General features: G+C 40.7%; 1 protein-coding gene across 6 annotated transcripts in view; it reads left to right on the top strand.

Moving 5' to 3' along the window:
* The first annotated feature begins 600 nt into the window (after positions 1–600).
* Positions 601–25,691, top strand: part of THRB (thyroid hormone receptor beta) — a 309,616-nt gene continuing 284,525 nt past the window's right edge. For 3 of the 6 annotated variants that reach the window (XM_054692811.1, XM_054692817.1, XM_037525176.2), the window contains exon 1: positions 1,736–1,836. The gene's annotated coding sequence lies outside the window, so the exon portion shown is untranslated. The other 3 variants (XM_054692808.1, XM_054692803.1, XM_054692799.1) reach the window with 3 other exon arrangements.

Genomic DNA, 25,691 nt, shown 5'->3' with positions numbered 1-25,691 from the left:
AATGCTGTGCACCCAGGCGCAGGAACAGCTTCTGAATTCTTGACAGTTGTGGTTGTTCATGCTGTCAGCACAAGTGGTGGCTTCTCTTCCTCTCCCGTGATAATGCTCCCAAGAAGCTGGAATGAAACACACGTGGTCGGCTGCAATCTAGAAAACTCTATATAATGTTCACACTTGAAGCTACAACTCGTCCTAACTTTATCACATTGCATGATATAGTAATGAATGTGTACACTGAATAATGAAGTCAGAATTGTTTTAATATTGTCTACAAGAAAATAATTGTACTCTGCCCTCAAAATAGTTTGGTTGCAACGATAGCTTCGTGCTGACTACATGTAGGCTTTGGGGGGTACTGGGTATTTTCCCAAGTATTCCTCTAGTTCAAAACGCTGCTGCCTGCTTCACTTTCTCCCTCTCCAAGCCTTCCGGGCTTGAGGTTGGGGCATTTTAGAAAGCCCTATTTGCCTGGGACAGAAAGCTTCCAAAATACAAATCAATTTTGTCTTCCGGGTTTTATTTGTACATATCCAAGCTAAAGAAAAAATTAATAGGGCGGCCCTTGTGGAAGGTGCGGAGTGTCTCACCCCTGCACGCATCCCTCAGGAAACGCAAAATGGTGTGGAGTGTCTTCCCTCAAGGGCAAACCAGGTATTTTCCAAACTTCCCTTCCAGGGGAGTGGTGAGGGCTACAGAAAGGCCAGAGGGCTGGGCGGGCGGAGGCCCCAGGAGGAGCCGGAGCGCGGGGTCTGCCTCACACGCGCCGCCACAAGTGGTTTGGAGTGAGCGCGCGGAGGGCGGCGACTTGGGCCGCGCTCGTCGGGGCGGGCAAAGAAAAGCTTGTGTTTCTGGAAGTCACCTCCTCCCCCTTCCCCTGGCGCTCGTCCCCCATTCCTTCCTCTTTGCCTACTACAGGAATGACGCCCCAACGCGAACATCCGTGCGCACTCAGTACGGTGTGTGGACGCGCGCCCACCAAGCCCACGGCGACCTCGCCACCCCGGGAGGGAGGGAGGGCAGGGCCGCGCCTGGGAGGGGTTGGGGGGGAGCGCCCCAACCTGGGGAGGCAGGTGCGGAGGCGGACAGCCCAGGGGCGGCGTGTGCGTGGAACGCGGGGCAGGGGCGCGCGAGCCCGGCGCGGCCCACACGTCCGAGGGCCGGGCGGGGTCGTCGGGCGCGGGCTCGGGGGGCCGGGGCGCTGGCGGCGGCGCCTGGGCGTGCGGCCGGGAGGCCATTTCCTCGCTGCGCCCCTGGTGGCGCCCGCTTTGCCTGCTCCTGGCCGCCGCCGCCGCGCGAGTCGGACCGCGAGTCCCGACCGCGCGAGTCGGGAGGGCTGAAGGGGAAACCAGGTCGCCGGTTCGCAGACTCGGCGCGAAGCGGGCGCCCGGGGCCCGGAGTAAGGCGGCGCCCGCGGAGCGGGCCGGGCTCGCGGGCGCGCGGGGGGCCGGGCGAGGCGGGAACGAGGCTGCCCCGGCCCCCCTCGCTTCCTGCGCCTATCTAAGTGCAGGGGTCCCGGAGGGCCGGGGCGGCCCGGGCTGGGGCGGCCTCTGCGCCTCAGGAGTTGACATTTTGCTGGACTCTCGCGACGGCCCGTCGCCGGCGCTCCCGGGACCCCGCCGCCGGGAGGAGGGGGCGGAGGAGGGTGGAGACTGCGGGGCTTGGCCAAGGAAGGCGCACATCCTCGGGCGGGCGGCCGTGACGCGGCGGGGATTAACTTTGCATGAATAATGTGAGTGCGCTGGGAAAGGAAACCTTCTGCTCCCCGGGCTCGGGGCAAGTGCCCGCAGGCTGCCTTCCCCGGCAGCGGCGCTCAACCCAGCAGGCTCGAGGGCACTGGTAATTTGGCGAGAGGACGGCGCGCAGGCGGGGGCGCGGGGGTGAGGGGGGTGTGTGGCGGCGGGGCGCGGGGGCAGGAGGCGGGGGGCGACCGTGCCGACCGTCCAGAAGAATGGGCTGAAGGGGGATGCGGGTGTCCCGGGAAGCTGAGGGGCGCCGGCGGGGGCGCTCGGCGCGCTCAGGCGGGCGGCGGGCGTGGGTGGTGGGGGTGTCAGCCGCCTGGTTACCTGCCTCCGCGGGGTTTCTGCGCCCCGGGTCTGGAAGGAGGTGCCCTTTCGCGCTCGGGCATCGCGCGGTGGCAGTCGGGGAGCCACGGCGTGGGCTGTGGAAAAGCGGGGTGACTGGATCCCCCGCCAGTCGCCGCGTCTCTGTGCCGCCCTAAACCCCCAGCCCAGCTGTTGACAGGCTCCTTGTGAAATGGAGTTTGGCATCCTCAGCGCCGAACCGAGTGGAAGTTTCCATGATGAGGAAGTTCTGTGACACGGGGGTTCGGAAAAGGTTGGCAGACACCGGGGCGGGGGAGGGGAGAGGTGGTTTAAAGGGACTGTGGGTGCCCCATCCCCCCTTTTTTTTCCTGCCCCGGAACTCCGGGGTTTGGAAAGGAGAATAATCCTGAATGTTGGCGTGCGCTGCGGCCGGTGCCTGGCGACTTGGCTTCTCCCCGCCTCCTCGGGAATCCGTGGCGATTTCGCGAGCCTCCTGGGTCGCGCTTCTTCGCTTTGCTTCTCTTGACGCAGCATCTTCCTCTGGGTCGCCTCGAGTTGGTTCTGATAATAGGAGTTGTGCCAACTGTGTGCCTCCCCACCTCCCAAGCCCCCAGACCCCTCTGAAAAGAACTAATTTGGAGGTTTTTGGTAACTCCTAATGGATTTCGTCCTTCTCAGTGTGCCGTATTATTTTGGAGGATGTCATTGTACGATTGTTATTAGTGCTAATTCTTAAGCCTTCTGATTTTTTTTGGGGGGGGCGGGGGAGGAATGGGCAGGGGACTGGGTGAGATTTTTATTTATTAAAGGCTAAATGTATAATTTCCCCCAAATGGAAAAATTTTAAGGAAGGGTCTAGAAACGTTAACAGTTCTAAAGTGAGGCAGGAATGAGAAAGGAGTTAACTTGAACAGACAGGTTCAGACTTTCTTTTCCATCAACCCTCTCTCCATGCACATTTTGAATGTGGGAAATTCAAGCACTACCCCTAATTTGTAAATATATGTGAAAGTCTTCTTCTCAGCATGCCATTGGTCTTAGGTGTCAGCGACATTCTGTTTTAAAGACCTATTTTGAAGTTCAAAAAATGAAGCATTCCTTGAACAGTGCACAACACCGTGGAGCCACAGATGGGACTGCACATTTCTTTTCTTAGTAAGCTCACCTTTTTGATGGAAATCAGAGTAAAGGTGATTGGCTACTTTAATAATATCAGACTACAACAGTGTTTATAGTGACAACTGCATTGGGTAATGTTGACCTGTGGGACTGTATCTTCACATTATTTGACCTTAGTGTGGTGTGCTTATTTACATTATAACAATATATACACCATGGGCTTGTTTACAAAGTAATGAAAAGCGCATTTTAGTCAAAATGTCCCATGATTCATTCCGAATATTCACATTCTTGATGACTGATCTCCTCCCTAACTCATTTCTGCTTACCTCTCTTATTCTGAAACAACTCAGGGAGTAGGAAACATGAATTAAGGTGTTTTGGTGAAAAGTATTTTGAGTAATGGACAATTTTACAGATTTTCACTGTCAGTTGGCTTTTTTTATTGACTAACAAATTTAATAGTACGTGATCTGTTTGAAGTACTATGGGGGAAGCCATTGGTAAACAGCCTTTTATTTCTTGTGAATGCTAAACAGATACTACCAGAATCTTATTTTTAATGAATTTCAAAGAATTTTTTTTTGTATATTTTAGCTGGGACCATCTGCTAGTAAATATAATTTCCTTTTATTTTTCAGTGAGTGAAAGTAAATGATACTGAATATAGCCACAGAACTGTTTTGCTTTGTTTTTTAGTGTGTGTGTGAAGCAATTCCTGTTGGCATTACAATGTAAAGGTGTAACTTCGTTGACATTGGAATATTGTTTAATAAAGCAGTTGACTTTACGGAAGGATTAAATATTTTATTAATCCCTTTTTAGATTATTTATTATACATTCTGTGCTAGGTATGAATTAACTTTAATCTACGATTTTTGGGGGAAAGATGATTTCTTAAAATTTCCTTACAGGCAAAATAGTTGTGGATTTCTTTCTTTCCTGGGATATTTGCAGTTGTTTGAAGCAGGAGTGGTGGGAGCCACAAATGGGATTGCACATTTCTTTTCTTAATAAGGTCACCTTTCTGATGGCAGTAAGAGTAAAGGTGATTGGTTTCTTTAGTTCCTCCTAGTCTTGGAAAATGTGTCACTTTCTTAAAAAAAAAAAATTCCTGGACAATTATGCAAAGCAGCCTCCCATTCTTTCTCAAAATCATCATGTTATTATTTTTGTTCCATTTTTTTTCCTTCTTGTTCTTATTTGCAATCTGAATCTCACATTTCATTTGATACTTGTTGATTACCTGTTCCCCTGTCTAGAATATAGAATTCACAAGAAGAGTATTGAGTGCCTCATTTACTCTTAAGTCTCCAGCATCTAGAACATTGCTTGGCACACCAGTAGGTGTTAGGCAAATCTATGTTGAATAAATGAACAGTTGTGCACAAATAGTGTTTTCCCAAAAGTATCTGGCTGAGCCTGCTGAGTATGTCAAGATCTCTGTGTCACATGTATATATGATTCAATCAATTGCTCTCGCTCTCTCTCCCCAACCCCAGCTCTTAAGCTCTTCCCCCTCCACCTTGTCCCCTTTCCCCCCCCCACTTCCCTTTCTCTTCCTCCCTTTTTCTGACAGAAACTAAGCCCCATTCTGTGTAGTGACAATGCAGAGAGTTATTTCTGGGAGTTCTTCCTGGGGGCATTTGCCTTAAGTACACAAAAATCCTCAGCAACAGTAGCAGTTTGTCTTCCATGTTACCTTGATTCCTTGAAGACACTGACCTTCAACTCCCAGGATTTCAGCAGAATTTTTATGAGTTCCAGAGACATTGTCAGTATTAAGAGTGAAATTCCAGGGAGGAGACATCACTGGGTGATAGCAATACCTTTCTCACTCAGCAGGTTCTGGCAGTGTCTCTGGCCTTGGCAGCCCTAAGTGACCAAGGGCATGTGTTGGTATAGCTGGTCAACACAGGTGGTGGTTCGGAAAGTGTAGAATGGGACTGACAGTTCAATACAGAAGTTGTCCATGGTAGTAAATTTGGTAATAATCTGGTAGTTTCCTTATGTTGTAAGTTGTCAGTCAACCTCTCCCCTTTACCCTTTTTTATACTTTCATAAACAGAATTTTGAACCAGATGATTGTGGGAAATATTGCGTTATCTGAGTTTTCAAATGACAGAGATGTGATACCCAAGAGGTCATCTTCAAATTAGCTATTCATGGAAACTCTTTTAACAATTGAGACTAAAAAATAAATTGCAATTCATGATTATGATTATTTGTTTTTGTTTATTGAGTATGTACTTTCGTAAATGGATCTGGGAAAATACATAATAAAAATTCCACAAAACAGCCTGGTAAAAATGGTACAGGAAAAAAAGATCAAAATCTTATAGAGGAGTAAAGATAATTAAGCTGAAATCCTAAGTACTTATTGCTTTTGAATATTTAATTTAGCTTTAAGCTCAATAACAAGGTTAACTGAAAAAAAGAGGAACCGCCGGGGCACAGTTTTGCGTTAAAGTTGTAAGGACAGATCAGATAACCTTCGCAGATTGCTTAATATAGTGCCTGGCAACTGATATATATGCCTATGAAATCACCAATCATATAGTGGCTAATATTTGAATTTCAGTTCTATGGAAAATGAATAAACGTCCTTATAAGGTCATATCTTTTACCAACCCTCCAGGGAATGGAAAATGCAGAAGGCATAATGAAAAGCAACCCAGTCAGAGTTTATCTTTGGGAGCCTGAGCTGCCATAGTCCAGAGGCAAGATTCTGGCGATTGTCTCCAGTACAGAAATAGAGCTTAGAAAACCTAGAGAAATGAATGGTTAACATGTTCTTTAAGCTAACTTTCTCAAATATCCAATGTTTCAGCCAAGCCTTTGACTAGAGCAATCTGAGAGGACAGGCTAGCCAGGTACTTGAAAATGACCCTTTGGCCATAAACCTCTCTGAGCAGGTGGCCTTGATGCTTTGTGCTTTAGTCTGTATAGTTCTTACCCTACAGGGCAGTGTGGTTTTGTTTCCATTTCTGTTTCCCCCTATAAATTGTGATGAGGTTCTATAAGTTCATTTATCCTTGACACCCCAGAACCTAGCAGCATTCTGACTCATGAACATAGGGAAATGTTTGTTGGAAGCATGAAGGGCCAGCACTTTATTTTTTCTGATACAGGTAGCAAACGTCATCTTTTGTCTTGTTTTGCCCAAAGTGAATGTTTACTGCATGGATGGCACCATATGTCCATATCGTAACTATTTTGCTGAAAAGACTTCTTCTAGTACTCTCGTTGGTTCATTGATGGATAGCAAGTTAAGTCTGTACTTTATTTTATGTCATTTTAATTGTTTGATTGGATTTCTCATTCAGCCCACAAACATTTGTGTATCTACTATATTCTAGTCATGTTGCAGATCAGTGCAAAACCCGCTGAGCTTATGAGACACATGCATCTATTAATATAAAAGGATTCTGCAGTGATCTCTATTGTGATGGAATGGATACATATGTTGGGGCCCCTCATATGCCCCTTTGATGGAATGAAGTTATTTTAATCTGAGTAAATGACAGTTTTCTGTTTCCTATAGCCTATGTATAATAGTGTAAATTCTGTTGTATACCGGGATTCACCCAGGATTCTCTTGGTATCCAACTACTGTGGGTATGACTATATTTAGAACAATGAGTCTCTGATTATAGATGTTCACTCTCTACCATAAGTCCCCAATCTTGTATTCAGTTATGGCTCTTAAGAAAATGGTAGTAGTTGGGGGAGGGTATCAAAATCAATGAACCACAAGTAATATATTTCCATGCTCTTCTGTCAAGAGTCTAGCCAGCTGACAGATAAAGTGGTGATTTGTGTTCAGTGTTAATGTTGTTTGGTCCATACTGTTCTAGTTTCAAGGGACTCTGGAGACTTTATGTACTGGCAGCTCTTCGTGTGCAGTACTATTTTTATTGAGTGAGAATCCAAGCTACACTCTGAACTTCAGTATCTTTTGCAAATGGCAAGTCAGGAGAATCTGGAATTGGGACCCAAGAACCTTGACTCTGTCCCAGGAACTGAGTTGTAGCTTTTCCATCCTGACAGACATTCTAACAAATATATACATACATACATATATTTATATATATATATATATATACATGCATATGTGACACGTGTACTAATATGTATGAAAACATCCATACACATATATGTGTGTTCTGAGATTATGGCACATATAACAAGTAGGTATATCTTCTTGATTTGGGAAATACACTTGGTGACTGCTTTGGAGACTCAGGAATGTTTATGATGAGGAGAGAGCAGATAATGGTCATAGTTTTAATGGCATAATCTATGTCCATGACATCCAGAAACCCAACCAAGTACTCTGACTGTTATGGCAAATGTAGTTCACTGGTTCTCAAGTTGGTTTAGCTATTCTCCTCTTACTATTTGTTTCTCCTAACACTCTGCTTTCCCTGATTTCAGCAATGGTTGCACAAAATTGTTGCTCAAAAAAGAATGATTGATGATAATGGTCATGACTAGGATTGGGTCAGCTTTTTCATATTTCTCTCCCATCTGCATAAATGTCTCACCAACTTGCATGTCCACACATGCAAAATATGCCACTGGGACAAGTCTGTGTCATGTTCTCACCTACAGTGAGAAAGGTGCTATTTGTCTTTAGCTTGGCCTATGGGTCCCAGCTCCCAAATCACAGGGAAAAGTGTCATAGACACATTGCTGTTCCCAGCCACAAATCTTGTCATCACTTTTAGTCCCTTCTCCCTACTGTTGAATATTTTGGCAGATGCTCATCTTAGTTTAATCTTCCACTGTTTACTTATGTTGCTCTATGGGCGATTGTGTTTGGGAAATCCTAGTTTAACAACTTAGTGCAAGAGTTTTCAGAGCCCATTTTAAGACTAATATGCATTATGAATCTTAATGAGGCTGAGCAGGTAGCAATACTAAAATAAGTTTAAGTATTTAAATAAGAATAAGGTCACCATATTCTTTGATTTTTATGTGTGATTATAAACCTCAAACGGCTAAAGTTCAATGTAAGAGGTTGTGAAGAACAATTCATGTTATTATACTTTTAAAAAATTAGTCTTGTTTGTTTGAATGAACTATGACATTTCATAATATGTGACAATGCAAAGGAGCAGTGGAACATTTTTGCTTTTTCAAAAAATCCATACCTTTGTATTGAACACTAGTTAAAGCTACTATTATTGAAGTATTGATGTAGTAGTATAAAAAGCATACTAAGTTGCTGCTACTTTAAAAATTTGTTGCCATAGATTACATATTTTCTTGACTTTATTTTTGATGTTTAAATGTATTAATTCACATGTTTCTGCCTTGTGTTTTTATTTACTTTTTTTGAATTTTACCTAACCGTCCTTATAATTTCTGCTCTATTTCTATCATTAGATATCTAAAAATAGGTATTTATATCTGAATTTTAGCTACAATATGGGAAAGTATAAAATTGTATATTCTTATATTATTTGCCTTTTAATTAATTAATTTATTTTTTTAAAGATTTTATTTATTTATACAAACACTGGGGTACAGACCAGAGGTGCAGGAGGGTGAGAAAATTCACCAGAGACAGAGCAGGGAGCTGAAGAGGCAGAAGGACCAAAAACACTGCTGAGGGGAGCAGCAGGCGAGACAGGAGAGGTCTTCCGAGCCCTGTGGGCATCTCCCTTGCCGGCCAGGAATCAAACCAGAGCTGCAGAGGCTGTGTACAGCCTCACAGCACAGCGCTCAACCCACCGCGCTGCCAGGGAGGCCCTATTTGCCTTTTAATTTAAAAAGACAGAAAGTAGTTTTAAGACTAAGTTATGGCCTATGTGAATAATAAACATATGAATGTATCCTGTAGTGTACTAACTGTAAGAGATTGGAAAAACATCTTGTCTCTCTGAATCCTCATAAGAAGAAAAGCATAGGCATTTGACTTTTTAATATAATCTCACACTCTAAATTTGTAAATGTAAGGTATTGCCAAGGTGAAGGCATGCTCTGGAATATAGTCTATATTTACTATTAGCTAAGAATATATAATCAGTTATCTTTATTGAAGTCGTCTGAAAAAACAAGCCTTAAAATAAGCAAACATTTTATTTTTTTTCTGGAGTCTTTCCATCCATCCATCTCATATGATTAGGCATCTGCTGGATGCAAGCTCTATGCTATGCAGCAAGACACCGTGGTTAGCATTTAAAAATACTTGTTTTAGTGTGCTGGTGCAATCTAAAGGAGTCAGTTTAGCATAGAATAGTGTTTCTCAACCTCTGAACTATTGGCATTTAGGGTCAGATGATTTGCTGCTGTGAAGGGATGTCTTGTGTATTGTAGGCTATTTAGCAAAATCACCGGCTCTTTCCACTAGGCAAGTAATTCCCCCACTATCCAGTACTCCAATTGCAACACCCAAAAATGTCCCAGATGTATTACCAAATGTCTCTTGGGAGACAGAATCACTCCCAGTGAAAACTACTGGTGTAGAGTTCAGGACCTGGCTTTTGGAGTGGGAATGTGTGGATTCATGTCTTAGCATCACCTGCCTTCATTGCATGTGCTCAGTTTCCGAATTAACTATTAACTATATATATTCATAATAGATTTAATACTTAAATAGGTAAATTCTATATTAATATGGTTCTGTGATGAAATAAGCACAGTGTCTATGTAAATCCACAGTTGGTAATGGGGTGAATTCTAGGCAGGAAGATGACCATATGTAAACATAAAGGAGGGTAAAAGAATGAAGCATTTAAGGAATTGCAAGGATCCCAACCAGACAGATAGGCAAAGGACAATAAATGAAGCTGTTGGAGCAAGTAGAAACCACCTAATGAAGAGCTTCCAGGCCATGATAAGGAAGCAGACTTTGTCTTGATAGCATGAAGAGACTGAAGAATGTTTAGCAAATCCGATTTTTATTTTAGAAGAGTTCTTTGGAATAGGTCTGGAGTGGGAGAGAGACTAGAAATGATGAGCCCAGTAAAAGACTCTTAGAATAATCCACTGAGCAATGATGGCAGCCAGAACCAAGGCAGTTATATGTTGCTGTGAAGTCTTTAGGAACAGATTTCACTCTCTCCAAGATGTGGCAAAATTTTCTAATTTAATTCCAATATTGAATATTTTTAGCAAGATGGCTCTACATTTGGGGGAATTTCAAGTTTAATTTGAAAACAGATTACATGATAGATTCTCTTCAAAATGTTGTCAAATGATGCTTAATTTAAAAACTATCTCACAGTGTATTCATTACTGTATATTACTTCAAGGGCTTCTCTGCTATTATATATGTATGCCTACAGATCCCACATCAGACAGAAAGATAATTCTACACTATTACATGGAATTAGCATTGACATTGTTGTATTGAGATTCATTATTTACTTTTGTGTTTTTGTTGTAATGGATAGGGAATTTATTTCTTTATTAATCAGAATTGGATATGGGTACAGAATATGAATGAATGAATGAATGAATGAGAGTAACATTATGGAAATACCACATAATTAAGAATAAAATTATTTTGGGTAAGTCTCTTACCTTATCTGAGCTTTAATATTCTTAGCCATGAAACAGTTAACCCTCCAAGTTAAACCTAGGGGTTGTCAAGCATTTTCTGCATTAGACCATATAATAAATACTTTTAGCTTTTCAGTCTTTGTTAAGACTATTCAATGTTGCTGTTATAGAGTGAAAGCAGTCATAGATAACATGTAAGTAAATGGTCATGGCTGTGTACCAATAGAACTTTAGTTCCAAAAACAGATGGTAGATTGTAGTTTCTTAACACTCTGCTAACCCCACACCAGTCCAATAGGAACATGTGAGCCACATACATCGTTTAAAATTTTCTGGTGGTCACATCATAAATAAAAAACAATCAATGAAGTTAACTTCAACCCTAGATTTTATTTCACTCAGTATATTCACAATATTAACATGTAATCAATATAAAAATATTAGTGAGATATTTTACTCTTATATCTTCCTTATCTTGTGTGTATTTTATACTAGCAACACATCTCAACTATGACTTGCTGCATTTCAAGTCCTGCAGTGGACATTTGTGGCCAGTAGCTACTACTATCATTGGGCAACACGATATTAACCTAAAAAATCTATAATTATATCAAATTCCATGCAAAATTAAATTATATGCATTACTTCAAGAAGGATCACTTTTTCTTGCTACATGTATTAGTTAGGAAAACACCGACTACATTAGAAATAAAATTAAAAATGCACAGTGACTCAAAAAAAGTAGGAGTTTATTTTTCACTAATGTGAAGCTGAAAGTTGTTCCTGACAGACTGGGTGCGATGCTCTGCAGTGATTTAGGGGAGTCCCAGTTCCCTTGATCTAGGGATCTTCCATCTTCAGCTCATGGCTTCCACAGTAGTATGCACAATGCAGCAAATTATTGAGAAGGGAATGAGAGTGGAGAAGCATTTGGGTTCTGAACCACCGGGGCTTGGAAGTGACATAGAATCATTCTGCTCAATTCTACTGTTGAGAGCAAATTATGTGCACCCTCTCCCCCCACCCAAAAATGAAGAGAGGTGGAAAATAACTGCACAATTGCTTTCCAGCAATGACTTTATACGGTGGAAAGGAGGGAAAGAATTGTTTGGTGTCTTTGTCACACTGTGCTACTAGGTTCTTTCATTCTCATGTGGCTGACTGTCATCACCACACTGTCTTGTTACTTTTAAAGCCTTTGTCGAGGGGCCTCCCTGGTGGCGCAAGGGGTTAAGCACAGCACTGTGAAGCTGTCCTCAGCCTCTGCAGCACGAGTTCAATCCCCGGCCTTCCAGGGAGCAACCCACATGGTGCAGCAGACCTCTCGTGTCTTGCCCACTGCTCCCCTCAGCAGTGTACTTCAGTTAGTCTGCCTGTTCTGTTCCCCACTCTGTCTCAGGTGAATCCTCTCACCACCACCCACCTTGTGTACTCCAGCTCTTATGTGCATAATAAATAAATCTTTTTTAAAAAAATAAAGCCATTGTCAAGTGATGGAAACATCTTTACAGCAATGAGGTAACCCAATTTTCTTTTTGGTGCCATACCACCCTCCTATCTGACCTAATTCTCTTTCCTCACTTCCTTCTCACTCTCATGGGATCATTATTTTTATTTCTTTGGTAGATCTAAGTTGGTCCTAATATGCACATATTATTGGGAGCTTGCTGATTAATCCTTGTACTTTTGGCACATTTATGAGCATGCCATTTTTATTTTTAAAAAGGGCACAAAAATTTCAAGTGGAAACATCAGGGAACTGAGCTGATTCTTGGTGTGTTGACAGAGGTATCGAAACCATTTTCCTGGAATCATTTCACAGAGCTTTGGACTGCTTAAATAAATGACTCATTACATAATATCTTGACTAAAAATACTAATTTTCCTAGTTATTTGTCCTACTGATCATTACTTACTACAAAAGGGAACCCTCTAGTCTCTATTTTTAGTAAAAAAAAACAAAAACAAAACAAAAAAAACCTTGTTTGCTTCCCAAATTTAAATGTGCTTTATTAAATATTCAGCCAGGTCTGTACAAATGCCTCCCTTGAAAGAAATGTAAAAGGGGCATGAATAATAAAAGTGAAGTAAGTGAAAAGAACAAAGAAAACCTTTCCATCTATCTATGCATATTTTACCTTTCTAAAAACCTTATCACGTAATTATGATTAAAATATCTTAGAAGCAAGGAAACGCAAAGGGTATATGCATTTTGGATTAAGAAATAAGACTAGAGGGGCCTCTCTGATGGCTCAAGAGTTAAAGTCTAGTGCTAGCAAGCAATCCCAGCAGCCAGTGTGGCGTGAGTTTGATCCCCTGCTAGGTTGCTAACCCACATGGAGCAGCAGACCTCTCCTGTCTTGCCTGTCTCACCTGTCTCACCCGCTGCTCCCCTCAGCAGTGTATTTCAGTGGATCTGCCTGTTCTGCTTCCCACTCTGTCTCTGGTGACTCCTCTCACCTCTTCTAGGGTGTACCTCTGGCCTACACTGCAGATCTTGTATACATACATAAATAAAAATAAATCTTTAAAAAAAAGAAGACTAGAGAATGATTAAGTATCATGCTGAGGACAAGTGAATAGTAATATTATATGCCTGGGCGTTAGCCTAGGTAGGGCTGTCTTCGATTCTACAAATCTGTTTTTGCAAGATATTTGGCAATGTTTTTGAAAATTAAATTTTGCTGTATTAAAAGGTTAATCGCAATAATGCCTCTGAGATATACAAGCCCTTCAATTTCTTATATTCTATAATAGGGGACAAATAATGCTCACAACAATCCCCAATTTGTTACCAGCCCATCATTGGAATCTCTGGTTCAGGTTAACCACTGAGCACCTATAATGTCCTATTTTGAGATCCTGTCACAGAAAAGGATGGAGAGACTCCCTCTTTCCTTACTGGACCAGACTATATAGAGGAGTGGGGAGCTAAGGACCTGGATGCTGGATTCCTTGAGAGCTGGGGTCCTGGGGGGAGAGATTGGGACACTGGGTGGTGGACATCATACAATCACTGGGTCAGATCCCCGATTTTGCAACCTCCTATCTATGGTCTTTGCAGCTGTTATTTAGCTGCTTTGAATATCACTCAATCTGTGTAATGGAAATAATATTGTTACTTAATTCATAGCATTGTGAAGATCAAATAAGGTTAATGGTCATTAAATGCTTAGCCTATGCCTAGTGCCTGGTGAAAGCTCAATAAGTGGAAAACAATTTTATTATCATTTTATTACTACTAAAGTTGTAAAATTGATTGTTGAGTAAACCTGCACACTGGGGCACTATTGTCCAGATGACTAGACTTGGAAGTCGACCTTCAGATTTGCTTAATCATTTTGCATCATGAATTATTCTTTATTTAATTTTAAATTATCATGACAGGCTTATTGGTAAAAACTTCCTTTTTGTGGATGACCTTGCATTTTTCTACTTCAGGAGATATCACCATAGTCAACCCTTGAAGTTAATAAAACTAACTTCAGGTTAGTGTGGAAAATGAGGATAATGCTGGTTCCTGTGCCTAGGATTCTGGCCCCTTAAGCATAAATTTGACTCTTCCACTTGCATTGAATGTGAGGCTTGAACATGCTTCCTTTTTCATAGCAGCTACCCCCTCCTGGGTTCTGATGCTTTTCTGCTGTGCACATCCAAATTTGTCCCTTCAAGTCCAGTATATATATATATATATTCCTTGCTTCTGTTTCAGCCCGACTTCCCAATAGCCTTCTTTCAGGAAGCTCCCGAAATCCAGCCCTAGTTAGCATAGAGGTCAAAATACTCTCCGATTCAGCCATGCTGAAACATGCTACTTCAACAAAGGTTCCCCTCAGCCCTTTGTCCTAAGGTAATATGACATACGTAGTCACTTACTATTATGTTTTTCTTCACTTGTCAGTCTCCAGTCAATGAGATGGATATTTCCTTGCTAGATTTGAAGTTTCCAGAGGGCAGGGACTGTGTATTGAAGAAGTTTAGTGGAATCTAGAAAACTGGTCCCGTAGGTGGGTGCTGAGTAATGCTTTCTTGTTGTTTGACCAACCACACGTAGGCTGTTTCATATAATTAGGATGAATCTAATTTTAAAATGAACAACCGTGTGTCCTCAGATGAACCAGAATATACACTTACAAGGCCCTGCTGTCCTGCATTATAAATAAGGGAATAGGTTGTCCAGCAGAAAAGCTCTGCTGTTCTTTTCTCTTAAAAAAAAAAAAAAAAAAAAAAAAAAGCCATCCACACATAAGAAGTGAGATAGAAGATCTCGTCTCCTCAACCAAGCTGGCAAGAAAACAGGATCCCAAAGTGGGTACTCTCTGCAGAGATGAAATGCAGCAAAAATCCACAATTGAGAAGCACAGCTTCTGAGGATTTATGAAGAAATATCCTGAAGAATGAATTTACTGAAAAGAGACCCTCAGCATGGCAGCCACAGTTCACCAGTTGCATGACAGCAAGGACTTCCTTAGGTGATGGGTTTGAGAGTCTGGGGGACAATATCCTAAGACTGGAACATTTCAAGCTCCATCTCTTTTTAAATGTCCTTTTTGCCCATGTGAGGAGCTCCTTGGACACATTGCCCCATGGTATCTTTCACAACTCCCAGCTTTTTTTGTGGATTTTTTTCTCCTTTAATATTTTTGGCATTACATGGAAGATGAGTGATTTAACCTTGCCCTGAAGGGGCTTATGATTCGTTTCTCTTCTTTGTCTAGCAGTGTTTTGAAATAACTATTTCATTTTTTGCTATTTTGTGGTTTTAAATCCCCTTGGGTAATTATCATTAAAGTTTCAGTTGAAGGATGGCAGGCTGAGCCCTTCATTTTGCCTCTTCCCGGCACTAGCATAAGACCCCCTTCTCAGAGTCAAGTATTGTTACTTATTTGAGTTCTTGCAAAAGTTTGACCTTAGGGGTGTTTGAGACTAATAGGGATTATGTTTGCATTCCCTGTCATCCTTGAGCAAAAGATGTGGTTTTACTTATTCTCTCAATGGGGGAGAAAGGAATGTGCCTGAAGTTGTGCTTCTGATAGTATGAAACAAGTGGGTCCTACGCCCACAGCTCAGAGGAATCTAGTGTTCAAGACCTTGGGGATGGAAAATTTGGTCCCTCTTAGAGAAGGATGCCCTGGACCCATTAGAGCAACTTGAGGATCAACGACTGCCAGCCCATTTCAATATTTCTTTGAAAGATTTGCCATTCGAGTTTGGGTTCCCCATAAGCAGACCCTGAAATGAAAATTCAAGTGCAAGTTATTTGGGGAGATCAAGAAAACACAATGGGTGGGTGGGGAAGGGAGTCAAGGCAGAAAAAGCAGCCAGTGGGAACTGTCACAAACCAGTGACTGCTGTGGGTACTTGGAGCTTAGTCACTCTGGGGAACTCTGGGAGACAGCATGGAACTAGTGTCTCATAGTTACCCCATGTCAGACATTGGTTTCTAAAATCTATCTGGCATGTTGAGACTGCCTCCAGAGGCAATTCATTCCCTATCCTTTTAGGCCTGCTACTTGGGCAGCCACAAATAAGCCTCAGGCAAAAGGATGCAGTTTTGGGTAGTCAGAAGATCAGCGGGTGGGCATTGAAGTGGTGTGCATGAGGACAGTCAGGGTACAAGTGGCATCTTTTACATGTGAGCCTTTCTTGTCACTGGTGGATTACCTGCAGGACATGCCTAACCCCCATGTGTACCTGAGGATCACTGGCATCCTCCTTTGGACTTCTGCGTGGTTCTCATGAGGTAAAGACCGCCTTAGCTAGATCAGGGAGCCAATCCCAGCAGCAGACCCCGACCCGACGCACAGACAGACCTCCTACTCCCTGCTAGGGACACTTCATCTCTCTCCAGTCTTCATTTTCTCAAAGATTTTACTCTTCACCTGAGATGCCCTAGTGGTCCTGGTATATTCTCCTAAGAGTTTCTCATCCTGGTCATGCTTCTACCATGCTCTTTTTCCCCTGGAGTAGAGTTTCTCAACCTCAGAACCATTGATATTTATGGGGAGATAATTCTTTGTCATGGGGGCTTCCTAGTGACTAGAAGATTTAGCAGCATCCTGACTGCTACCTGCTAGATGCCAATAGTACTCTATTCTGGATATATGACAATCAAAAATGTCTTCAGATAGCGCCAACTATTCCCCTGGGTCAGGGGGAGAGGGCATCATTGTCCCTATTAAAAAACACTGCCTTCTGGGCCTCCCCGGTGGCGCAGCGGTTGAGCGCTGGGTTGTGAAGCTGCCCGCAGCCTCTGCAGCGCCGGTTCTATCCCGGCTGCTCCCCAGCCACCGGAGGAGGGTCCTACATGGCGCGCAGACCTCTCCTGCCGTCTGCTGCTCCCCTCAGCAGTGTACTTCAGTCCTTCTGCCTGCTCTGCTCCCCTCTCTGGCTCTGGTGAATTCTCTCGCCCTCCCACGCTTCTGACTGTACCCAGTGCTTGTATAAATAAAATAAAAATAAATCTTTAAAAAAAAAAAAACACTGCCTTAGACATCTGTTCCAAATCCTAATCTATCCCATTCCCAAATTCTTCATCAATTAGAGTTGCCTAATCTACTATGATCCCACTTTTTATGGAAGGGGAGGGGGTGATATTAGGGCAGGCATTTCACAATTTGAATATTTTCCTTAGTTGATTATTGATAATCAACCATCAAATATTCTGATCTACCTGCCAATGCCCGACAGCAACCAGGAATCAAGAATCACTGTCCTGGTCTGTCTGTCTGATTCTTTTCCTCTTTTCCTTTCTCTTCTCCCCATCTACACTGTGGACAACTGTAATTTGGAAATAACCATTTTAAATTTCTGTCTCCCTCTCAAAGGCTTCTGCTCAATTCAATAAAGCATATACTATAATAATAAATCTGTTAATATATAGTGAGATGTAACATTATTTTTAAAATGACATCATCCATCCATTCATCTATCAAAACATTTAGCCATCACCAAATATGGACAGAATACATAGTACGTGGCTGGGTACACTGGTGAGCAATACAGTGCCTTACCCTTGATAGGTACACAAAATGAGAACAGAAAGGATAATCACATCAAAACCAAGAATATTCTTTGATCAATATATGTACACCCCAAGTGCTTCAATATGAAAGTACAGAAGCCCAATATCATACCAGCAACGCTTATAATTGCTGAGTCAATATTTCCTACTTGGGAATCATAACTATATGGTTTAGAATTATGAAATCATGCTTTGAATGATTTACTTCTGTCATTTTCAGAAGTATTTTATGAGTGCAGTCCATCTTGATGAGCGGGTTTCACGGTTTAACAAGTTCCTGAAATGCAATGTTAATAAATCTTTCACACTCCTGTCTGCTGGCACCCTCTCCTGCTGTTCCTGCTTTGCCTGATCTAGCAGTTGTCAAAAGGGGCTTCCAGGTAATCAGAAATAGGATTGCCTTGCTCCTGCCCTTTTCACTGGGAGTTGATCATGAAGAAAAGAAGTGGAGTAAAGATCCCAGAGGAGAGGATTAATCACACTGATGTCAAGAGACTCACTGAAGGACATTGGTGCTTGCTTTTGCCAATCAGTGAACTGCATGTGGTCTGTGGACTTGCTCAGGGTGTCTCAGCGTCAGCAGAAGGTTTAGGATCTTGCTTTGGCCACATTAGCCCTAAGGCATGTGTCCCTTGCAGTTATTCCTTCCTCTCAGTCTGACTTCTGGACCCTCGCTTCATAGACTTTGCTACCCCCTGTCCCATCCATTCCCACCACGGGGTGCTGGTTAGAAATGCAGTCTTTTTAACTGCAGACCTTTTTAACCAGACCTTTTTAACCAGAATCTGCATTTCAGTAAGATCCCCAGTACACATTAGAGTTGGAGATGTGCTTTGCTTCTACTTTTACCTTCTGACTTCTACTTGAGTAAAAATATGCAGAATCCAAACACAGATTGAACAACATACATAATACCTGGTTATTATTTTCCAAATCTAGTTATTAATACATTAGTGGGTCTTGAATCAACAAAATAAGTGGCAATCAATAAAATTTTAAGTAAAGAAGACTAGAATAGTATCACAGTAAAACATGTTTTTTTGATACGTTTATGTCATTAAAAATGCAAACACACACACTTTTATATATACTTCCTGAGTGATGGCAAAATGCAATGAATTCTGGCTGGCATTAGAATTTAACAAAAGAAGTTTGAAAACCACTGTGGTAAGACCTAACATAGCCATCTATTTGTCTATCTATAGATATGTGTGTGTATAATTTCAGAAAACAATACTCTATCAGAAAATATCTCAAAATCTTGAAAAAGATATCCTGAAAGAAAAGATGGTCTTAAATCAAGAAAAAAGCAACTGTAACCTGGCCAGAGGTCATGTGTTAACTTGAAGGGAATATTAATTTGAATCCAACAGAAATTTCCAGGTTAGGGAAGACACAGGGTATTTGAAAAGTAGCCTTGGGGATTTAGGTTTTAGCATCTTCAGAAGCATAGATGAGGCACTAACCCTTGTACACTTATTTGGAAGTTTACATGTCCCCAACTCTCACTTAGCTTTGTGGATTTTGAAAAGTAAATTTTTCCTTTAAATATTTCCTTTCAATCTCTCTGATGAGGGCAACCACTGAAACAAAAGACATTAAATCTGCAAAACTGGATGTAAAAGAAATTTAGATAATGAAACTTGCAGAGGTGCTCTGCTCTAAATGTGTAGGCTTCATCCTTCTGAAGATAATAAATACCCTGCGGAAGGAAGGACAACTTTGTCCCTCTTCAAGCTCCAGTCTGTGTGAAGCTGAGGCTGTGAGACCTGGGCGAGTCAGATTTCACCACGTGTGGGAAAGGAGTCTGTGGGGGTGAAACCAAGGCGCTTTGTGAAGGAGGTTGCCAGCGCCAGGATGAGACATGGTTACAGGGAAGTGCTCTCAATCTCCCAGGCAGGATTTGTGCCAGACAATGAGTTGTCTTTGAAAGTGCCTTTGCCCTGAGAAAGTGGCAGCTGAGCGAACCAGCAATTCTTTCAGCACTTCCCAGAGGATTCTTCCAAGGCCCTTTATGAACCGCACCCCACCCTTATCCTTCTAGGTCTCATGAAATAATTGTTTACTCCAGTGGTCATTTCCTTGCAGAAAAATGGAAGGGGGGTACTTAAAGCAATGCTTTCTTGAGCATGATTTCAGATCTGCTATTAAGGATCTGCAAACATGTTTCTTTTATTTTTTCTTCCATAATAAGTTTGTCAACTATGTAGAATCTTTTCTTTACTAAAATTAAATGTATGGCACCCTTATTCTTTAAGAAGGCTGGTGGTGGGGAGGAGGATTATAAAATAATTTTGCATTAGCTCATTTTTTAAAATTATCTTGTTGCTTTGTTTGAAAAAGAATCTTCTTGCTAGTGCACAGTCCTTTGAAAAATATATGTTCAAATTACATAAGTTGAGTATGTATGAATATATATGATTTGAACATATATTAACTATATTAAATATAAATTGAAACTATCAGAAAAGATACTGGAGCTATTGTAAATGTTGACACTTATAACTTCTTATATTTATTTCTAAATGGAATAAATTTTAAATCCTCAATATTTGTGGTTTGTTTTTTTTTTCATAAATTGTATTTTTATTTTACCAAATAAAACATTAATTTGAATCATTTCAATTCGTTATTCCTGTTTGTCATGATGTATCTTTAGCAATTGTCTGCTTGTTTGAAAGAAAAAAAATCCTAACCTCCTATTTCAGGCTTTTGCTTCTTTCATGGTTACAACTGTATAAAGTAGCATTGTTGCCCTCAAGACTAATGAGAACATGACAAATTTTGAGGTCCATGCCAATTAGAACATTTTGTTTTTAGAACATTAACTATAGAAAACCACATTAACAGAGTGGATTTTCTTTGTGATTTTTCATAGATGTTATGTTCTTTCCATTAAAAAGTGCAGTTTATTGTAGTAAGTCATTTGATCTACAGTATATTGGACAGATTTCATATATACACTCTTCAAATTAGTAAGAAAAGTAAATGTCTCAACATGCACCAATCTGATACAAGTCCACACAGTTGAATCAACTGTACCCATCTATAAATGTTTGAGTTTTGAACCTCTCCTTATATGTCCAGTTCCATAGTTCCCTATACATAGCAAGTGTGACCTGCAGCCATTTTCTGATCCATCAAAAAAAAACAGAATCTGGTTTTTTTTTTCCTTTTCTAAATGAACAATTAAGACGGAATCCTTGCTAGAAGTATTGTATATATGGTTGCTTGTTTTCCACTTAAGAACCCTGAACCCAAACAGTAACCATTACTCCTACAAATTATGGTAAACCTATCACAAAGCCTAGAATGGCAAAAAGTTTGTGCCAACTTGAGTAAATGTTGGTGGCTGATGTTTTTGAGAAGTATTGTAAGGCCAGGTCTCTGGGATTAGCAGTCAGGAGTGTTATGAATGATTAGTAGTGTCTGCTACTGAAGAACAACTAGAGACCAATAGTCTTGGTGTCATGTATTTTTCCTAGCCTGTGTCCATACCTAAGAAGGATTAAAACTTCAAGACACACACAAAAAAAAACTTCAAGACATTGTCCTACTACTTTTTCTTTGGCTTTATGTTTTCTGCTTTTGAAATAAAACTGTATTCTATATTTGTTCTAAAGACATGTTCATTTTCTAGTCAATAGTATATTGGAAACATCATTGGTAAAGTCAAGCAGTCTGTGTAAAAGTGTTTCCTGATTGGCAAGTTTAGTGTAAGATTACACAAAACAAAGTACACAGTGAACTTTTTTAATTGTGTCTTTGTTTTTCTGAGTCCTAAGACTCTATTAAATACATCATTAATACTACTTTAAAAGTCAAAATATCAAAACAATTGGAACTCTTTCAAGAACATCTTGGTTCTCAAAATAAAAATGAAAATAGTATTTTCTATTATGTTTAAAAATGGAAACATCATATTTATTTGTATAATTTACTATTTGGATTCCATAATCAATTTCTCAATTATGATAATCATCCTCTCAGGAAACTGGCCAGCCCTTGACACAGAGTACAGAAGGGAAGTAGATTGTATATGAGAGGATGAGGCAGATGGGGAATCAAAGGCAAGCTCCCACTGGGTCTACCAAGTTAGGAAGATAGAAGAATTTGGCAAAGAAGGTACAACAGTGCAAAGCTGCAGTTTGAAAGTTGCCTATGTTCTTGTTTCATACACATACAAAAGCCCTGAGTCTCTGTCAGTCAATTTTGATTGGACTCTCTTGAAATCTGCCCATTAGACAACCTGAGTAGTGTCCCAGTCTTTCATTATTCACCTGAATGCCCAAACTGGAAACTCACAATAGCTTATATTACATTAAGTGTATATGAGGTCCTCAGAAATTAAGGATGTGAAGAAAGAAATCTTTTGTACAGTTGGTTTTGGCATTCTTTCCATTGAGAAATGAATCACCTCTTTAACAAGTCCAGGACTTGACTTTGTGAAGACAGTCAGAAAGAGAGCAATAGGAGACAATTGGCTTTGTGTTCCAGCCCCTTCTACATTTGACTTTCCTCTTTAGGGGCTGGTGGTCTTCAGGGTATTATGAATGGTGGCCAGATGTGTCTTCATACACATTCTTTTAGAAGGGCACCAAATGCTAGGACCCTGTAGATGTTCCAAGTTATTACCATTCTGGTAGCTGGGATAGGTGTTGTTTTGACCACCAGTAATTGAGTTTAGTATTCTTTGGAATGAAGGATAGGGTCTCAAACAGCAAGGGGCTCAAAAATTATCTGAATAGTTATTTGTCCTGCCATGCACAGCTCTAAGAGTAACACAGTAATATAACATAGCCAGTGAAGTATGACATTGGTAGACAGACCTGAATAGAAATATGTAATAAACACTGTGACCTGAATATATTTAGACAGACCTAAATATAAGTATAACTAGCTTATATGATGTTGGGAAAGTTGCTTAATGTCTCTGAGTTTAAATTTCCCCTTCTTTAAAAAAGTTTAAAAAAAGGTGCTTACTATATAGATGAAAAATGGGGATACCTGGAAAAGAAGATATTGCAGTAAAATTAAAAGAACTGGTCTAAGCAGAGCTAAGTCTATATTCTGAAAGTTTTGAGAGTATGTCTGGCATCTAGGCTATTTCCTCCTTATTGGGAGAGAGGATTAGGAAAAAAGAAGGAACATATGGAATTAAGAGAATATCCGTTGTTTCTCTGCTCACAATGTATTTTTTTAAAGCTTTTATTTAGGGTTTGGAGCAAAACAAGTCCTTCATCTATTCTCCTGGATAGGATGAACATATGCAGGCTGGTAACATTTAGGAAATTTGACAAGTTGAACAACCATATGCATGGAATGCTTTCATGGAGTAACCTTAGACTGAAGGAGGATGGTCTTCCAAGGACCTCTGCTCTTTTCCTCCTTTTTTTTGTGGCATTGTGGTGACACAATTAAGACATAAAGGACATGATTAACAAATGTTCAGGAGTTACAAAGGTTGGGTGTGGAGATCCAGTGTGCCCAACAACAAATTGTGAACTTATATCATGAACTAAAATAGTGGGTCCAAATCAAGTCAACCCAAAGGAGGATTTCAAGCCACAACATTGCTTTCGATGCATTCTGGAGGCCCAAATTCTAAGAGACCATAAGTCTTCACTATAATATGACTAATAAACAGTGTGATGCCTCTACCTTTACTAGGGCCATATGTTCCATTAAAACTTGTGTTGCATCACAATTAGCTCATTCAAATACAGATTGCTGGGCCCTATCCCTAGAATTTGTAATTAAGTAGGTCCTGGATGATACTGGAGAATTTATATGTCAGGCAAGTTCTTAGCTGATGCTGATGTTCCTAGTCTGGGCATCCTACTTTGGATACTGAGACATCAGAAAAACAGCATTCCTCAAATCTAGGGAGTCACTGTAATCTCCTGAATTATTGAAGAAACTTGGTGTCCTACAATTCAGTGAGGACAAAACCTGGAAAAATGGGCAGAATTTTGGAAGCCAGGTATTTTAAGGATCTTTGAGGAAAGAGAAGCGTAGGGAGAAGAGAAAAATGTAGAAATGTAATAGCTATATTTAAACATCAGAGTGTCAACATCTTAAAGAATCTTGTCTAAGAATATATATATATATTGGAACCAGATAAAACTCTATTTGATTCATGATTATGCCATCCTTGTATATATTTACAAACACTTCTATGGTATTTGCCACATGCCAGGCACTGTTCCAAATGCTTTCTACATATTAACTCATTTAATCCTTGTAACAACAATCTTATGAAGTAGGTTAAGAGAGATTGAGCAACTTTCTTAAGGTCACCCAGCTAATAAGGGGTGCCAGATGGTCATATGGCATCCAGGTTCTTAAATACTGCCTGACACTTCTCTCTACTACTGGCACTTCTCTGCTTATTGACTGCAAGCCCTTAGTGGCATCTCCTACTGCTTAGTAACTTACCTTCTTCATCTTTGAAATCTAAATTCTCCTAGGGTTGTTCTGAGGAATCAATGAGATCATATTAATAAAGTACCTCAGTTGTGTCTAGTGTGCTCAAATTTGTGTTCTGTGATACTCAAAACTAGGAGCACTCAAGGGTAAAGCTAGTGTGAGTGACACTGTGACTTTAACTTTAAAACCAACCTGTCAGTTCTGGGGTCTGGGAATAGAGCAAGAGCCTTGGCTTCGGAAGTGTTTATTGGGATCCAAGTTGCCTTCTATAAAGACAATCCTAGATATAGTATTCATACCTTGGTGAGGAGGCTGGGCTAACTGATGATTTTTATGAAACAACTTTATTCATTTGAAGTGTCGGTCTTCATCAGACTGTTTGTCTATGTTGCCTTAGCTCACTTAAAGCTTTATGTAGATTCTAGAATATTCTGTCACAGTCGAAGCTTTATAAAAATAAGTTACCCAAACTGTTTTCTATTCTTTATTCAAACTTCACTCTTCACTGGCAGACACCTGTTCATAGCTTGTTGCTCTTCAACACTTTTCTCTAAATAAGTTAATAGAATTATTCTTACATCCAAAAGCTATTTCTTGCCTGGTTTCCTTACATCCCAGTTTTCCTTAGTAACAATGTATTTTGATTTTCACTTGTATCTGAAGCATCATATTTTAAAGCAATAGGGATTATTTTTGGAGATATTTCATTAGACTCCTAACAAGTAGGTTGAATGATTTTCCTGGTATACATATAAAATATGATAAAGAAAACCAGACATCTAAGGAGAAAGCCTTGTGTGGGGTGCCCTGGTTTGTTGAGGAGATTCACAGCCAAGGGTAGGGCTAATATTGATGCCTGTGGCCTATGACAGTGGAGTCTCTTATGGTGATGTCCTAACTCTTGGGTGACTCCTACATGTATAAGCTACTCCCTTAACTGGGCTGCCTTGGGAATTAATAACTCATGAATCTATAGAACTTAGTATATGCTAGTAACTCCCAAGAGTAAATAAATCCAAAATAGATAGAGTTGATTCTGGAGGAGGATAAATTCCTAACTAGGCAATTATAGAAGCAAGGAAATATCTGCTAAGGGAAAGATAAACCTGGGTTTTATGAGATGCCTCCACCTGCTCCATGGGGGTGTCTATTAGAGAGATCATGGAGAACTCCCCAAGGGAAGTGGTGCTTGATCTGTTCTGAAGAATTAGTAGCAGTCAACCTGACAAAGCCATGGGCATGTCTGTGTGTGTCTGTGTGTGTGAATTAAGTAAGTATGATATTCCCAAACCTCTTCCAAAACATTAATAGCTAAACCTTCACTCTGTAGATAGTAGTTTAAAAAAAAAAAAAAGTCTTCTCTGGAAAATCTGAGTCACCCAAGAAAAAAGACCTAAAGATACTCAATAGGACATCCCTAACCACATCAGTCTATAAAGTAAAAAATAAAGTTGAGAAAAGTAAAATTGAAGCAATAGGCATCAATTTTCTTAACTTTTTCCAGAAAGTAAAAGAGAAGGCAATGGTAAATAGAAGGAAAAGAAAACTTAAACTATTTAAGAGAT

This window comes from Talpa occidentalis, unplaced genomic scaffold (assembly GCF_014898055.3).
Source record: "Talpa occidentalis isolate TD23 unplaced genomic scaffold, MPIMG_talOcc4v2.1 talOcc4.10, whole genome shotgun sequence".
Lineage (NCBI taxonomy): Eukaryota > Metazoa > Chordata > Mammalia > Eulipotyphla > Talpidae > Talpa > Talpa occidentalis.
The sequence above is the reverse complement of the archived record's forward strand: the minus strand, read 5'-3'. Positions and strand labels throughout refer to the sequence as shown.